This window comes from Haemaphysalis longicornis, unplaced genomic scaffold (assembly GCF_048455015.1).
Source record: "Haemaphysalis longicornis isolate Haplotype H1 unplaced genomic scaffold, Haemaphysalis longicornis Haplotype H1 scaffold_5, whole genome shotgun sequence".
In the NCBI taxonomy this organism is placed as follows: domain Eukaryota; kingdom Metazoa; phylum Arthropoda; class Arachnida; order Ixodida; family Ixodidae; genus Haemaphysalis; species Haemaphysalis longicornis.
The window spans coordinates 109,483,687-109,488,593 of record NW_027526385.1 but is presented as its reverse complement, the minus strand read 5'-3'; positions in this window follow the sequence as shown (position 1 = coordinate 109,488,593).

Here is a 4,907-nt window from a genome sequence, read left to right as displayed (position 1 = left end):
ACTATTTTTTAAGATTTTGGCCAACCGTCTTCGAATTGTAATTGAGGGCCTAATTGGCGACCACCAGTCGTGTGGAATCCGCGGGCGAACTATTGAAACTAACACCACTTCGCAAGATCCATACTTCATTTGTTTAGGGTACTTTTTGGGTACATCCCAATACTTTGGGTACATCCCAGTTAGTCCTAGTACCACTGCATTTAGCAAAGGCTTTTGATCGTCTCGATCACTAATTCCTCTTATGTGCTCTACCAGACGTGAACGTGGTATTACGGCTTACTGATGGAATATAAATCTGTCACACCAATGGCTCTACAAGAGTGACAGTCCATAGCCTATTAAACCAACCAATTTACCTTCTTCCATCGAATCGTCAAGGATGCCCTTTACTGCCAATCCTATTTTGCAATACCTGGAATTATTATGCATGCGTATAATACCGGTTAGTAATGTCAGTGGGTTTAGGCTACCGTCGTTCCAGGAGATAATCTTAGTTTATGCGGATGGCGTAGCATTGTTGGTGGAGATTGCGTGGTGAATGCTGTTCGTATTACACAAGAATTTTGCGAGATTGTAGGTGCGGCTCTGAGCTTCAATAAAAGCTGTGGCTTCTTGTTGCGAGAATAGGGCACGACACCTTATCGCTTCGGAGGATTCAGTTGGAGTGGTGAGCTGACGTATTTATGTGTTCCCCTTTCACTATTTCAGATTACCGAGTCGAATTGGTCGGCGCAGGCTGCAAAAGTACACTACCAAACATCACACGAATGAGTAGTGCCTACGGGAACTCTCGATCTATTCTCGTCCTCAAGCGGGCAACACGGTTCTCGTAACTCGCCATATTTTTGTTCTACCAATGCTGCATTACTCTCGGATACAGGCTCTTCACCGTATATGTGAAACCTGCATCTGGTGTTCGCGCAGTTGTTGTGAGAGGGGCACTTGGGCTTGTTCATCCTTTTGTTTCGCCGCTTGGTCTTCGTTTATTGCACTTTCGAGATACTGAATGTCCGTTTTTGAAAGCTGTACTGCAAGAACGCTTTGCTCATTTCGTCCCTGATATTGTTGTGCTGTTGATGTCTGTGGAAGCAGCCCGAAGTCTACGGGATTTTCTGAAAGAAGTGGTTTACACGTTCCGCTTTTTAGAGGCTCATTTTATCCTGGAGTACATAGTTAACGTGGCGCGCAAATGATATTTCCAATACCCTTCTTTCTGCCATTTTTTCCATTCCTCAATAGAGTGTGCACAATAAAGGCTCCGCCGGGTGTTAAACAGTACTTTTTATTTACACGCCGGTACTTTCCCTTAGGAAGTTGTATGCAAAAACGTGGTTTGTAGCTTCAGCGACAATTTAATGACCATGTCTACGACCAGACCGTTACCCAGCAAACACCCCGTCTAACTACGCAAAACGTGAACTCTTCTCCACGACAGCCATCCTAGGGGTACGTGAGGGTTAGTGGACATAACCTATCCAACATATCTGTTCTGTTTTGTAACATCCGTAGTATCAGCAATAAACGAGAATCATTGGCATCCGCAATTGGTAGCCCTGACATCTTAGTATTAACAGAAACTTGGTTGACATCGCAAATTTCCGACAATAAAACATTTTTCTCGGCTCATCACTACTCAACCTACCACTGAGATCGCCCAAAAGGTCGAGGCGGTGGTGTTGTGCTAGCCATTTCCAATAACTTACCACCATCATACATACATGTACACAGTGACTTAGAGACTGTTTGGGTAGTCGTCGAACTGGGTTATCATAAAGTAGTCTTAGCCGTCTGTTACCGCCCACCCCCCCCTCCTCCCCAACGAACAGTACCACTTTTGTTAATGAGTTATTTACTCTGCTCGAACCCGGTACCCGAGTCTCCTCATATTTTTGCTCGGTGATTTTAATAACCTGGTATACATACCCTGGTATACAGATTTCCCGACTATTATTCCTTTCATTTCGCTAGCCCAGGAATTTGTAAACTTTTGCACAACGTTCTCATTCACCCAAGTTGTCAAGCAACCAAGCAGAACTACTCAGACCACTGCAGACATTCTTGACCTCGTATTAACCTCTACGCCGGACGTAATATCAGCAATTAGTTACCTACCCGGTTTGAGCGACCATTTTAATTATCTTTCCTTATTGACATGTTAAGTCCAACAACGGCAAAATCAACCAAAGTTATACGTAACTACAAAAAAACGCACTTTGAAGCTCATCAATAACCAATTAGGCGGTTTTCTTGAAACATTGTTGATGAATTTTGATAAACGAAGCGTACAAGAGAACTGAAATTTGTTTGCAGCAAATGTGAATGAGCTAACAAAAAACTTCATTCCTACTTACACTATTCAATCTAATCAAAAAGCGCCATGGTACAACATTTATTTACAAAAGTTATCTAACAAAAAGAATCGCCTCTACAAATCAGAGAAGCAATCTTCATACCCCGCGCGCTGGTCTTCCTATAAGGCTGCGCATGACGCTTATGTAGCAGCACTAAAGAACGCCAAGATTAACTTCCTACAAAGCATATTGCCATGCCTATAACAGGACACAAAAAAGTTTTGGCGTACTATCAATCCGAGTAGTAGCGACCACTTAACACTAATCGACACGGATGGAACATCTATCCCTCCTCATAAATGTGCAGCCGCTCTTAATGCTGCATTTACAAGCAACTTCTGCCGAAACACTAATCCTCCCTTACCTGCCACCCCCTACTATGACTGCGTTGTAATGGCACATATCACTATCAACGTGGGTGGCGCAGAGAAACTTATAAAATCTGTGAAACATTCCTCTGCTCCAAGTTGTGACAAAACATGCCCAAAATGTTTAACAAATACATGTACCAACTCTTAAATTATATTAACAAAAATTTTCCAGCAAACCCTCGACGAAGGTGTCCTTTCTGCTCAATTTAAATTCGGGAAGGTGGTCCCCCTACATAAGTCTGATAACAAACGCTCCCCGCTCAATTAGAGGCCTCTTTTACTAACCAGCATTCTATGTAAAATCCTCGAGCATGTCCTCTTTTCGAATCTCAGTAAATTCCTGGAGTCAAATTCATTTTTCTCTAAATCACAGCATGGCATTCGAAATACCTATTCATGTGAAACACAGCTAATTACCTTTACACTTATGCTTAACCTCAGTCTCGACAACTACTCCGTTTCTGATTGTATTTTTTTAGACTTTTCTAAAGCTTTCGATGAAGTTTCTCACAAATTACGCTTACATAAACTGCGCTCGCTTAACCTAGATGACAAGCTGCTAACATGGCTAGAATTTTTCCTTACTAACCGCTCCCAGTTCGTTTCGGCTAACAATTATGACTCCGAGCCCAGCGGTGTTCACTCAGGTGTTCCCCAGGGCTCGGTATTGGGTTCTCTTCTTTTCCTAATTTATATTACGATTTACCGTTTTGCGTTTCTTCCCACATCAATTTGTTCGTCAGTGATTGGGTAATTTATCGACAAATAATCTCTGACAACGACGTCATAACATTACAAGCAGACCCAAACGCTGTAACATCTTGGTGTAAATTCTGGTGCATGGAGCTAAACACTAACAAGTGCAAGTAAGTACATGCGTGCGTCCCGAACTCCTCAAGAGCTTCCTTCGTACTCTATTAATAACTCCCTTCTAGAAAACGTGTCATGTTACAAATACCTAGGTGTTCACCTTTCAGCTGACCTTACATGGATCACTCACGCGAATTATGTCGTCAACAACGCTAACCGGGAATTAGGATACCTTCGACGTAATTTTTCAAGAGCACCTTCTTCCCTAAAACTACTACTTTACAAAACGCTGGTTCGGCCGAAGCTTGAATATGCGGCATCACTCTGGCATTCAGGCCGAGTCAACCTGACTCAAAAAGTATAATTAGTTCAGAATAACGCGGCCCGTTACATTCTATCCGATTATAAGCGTACCTCCAGTGTCACACACATGAAATTGAGGCTTAACCTACCATCTCTAGCGTCTCGTCGTAAAGTTCGTCTGTGTCTTTTCATAAAATATTCTATCACCCTGAACTAGGCAGTGAATTCATTCAAGCACCTCATTATATTTCTGCTCGTTTAGACCACTAAAATAAAGTCAGGATACCCCATGCACGGGCTAACGCCTTCTCACAGTCATTTTTCCCGCGGACAGCCACAGCCTGGAACCACCTTCCCGGCTCCATTGCCCGTATACGAAATCCGGTATTGTTCAAAAACACCTTAGATTACATTGTATATTAGGAATGTTTTTTACTTATCTGCCTCTAATTACTGTTTACTGTACTTATTTGCTTTGTAACCTAGCTAACATTGTATAATTAGGAAATGTTTTGTGCTTTATATTGCCTCTAATTTAACTCACCGTATTTGTGTATTACCCACTCCCCTCTCTAATGCATTCGGGCTCTGAGGGTATAATAAATAAATAAATAAATAAAAATAAATAAACAAATAAAAATAAATAAATAGATAAATAAATAATAACTAAATATTATTCTATAGACTGCGGAGATGCTGCTTTTTATGGGGCATTTCGCAGCGGATACACAGAGAAGTCATGGATATCCCGCCTTTCTCAATGCGATCTTTGCCATTCGGCTCTCCTGGTCAGCCACCCTAATGCATGTTTGACCTAATTGCTTTGTACAGCCTTCGGCGGTGGAGATTATGTAATAGGCCTGCCGAGGCCCTTAGATCAACAAAGGCGTATTTCTGAGAAACTGTGGCGTTTGTACATAGTCTGTAAAATGTCATTGGCCAACCGCCTGACTTCTTTTTTTATTTTCCATGCTTGTTTGCCCGCCTGAATGTCAATGGCAGGGAACAGACATAGCCCACAACTCAGGAATTTGCAACGTAGCTCTTTATTACCTGTAGTAAATGGTGCTGT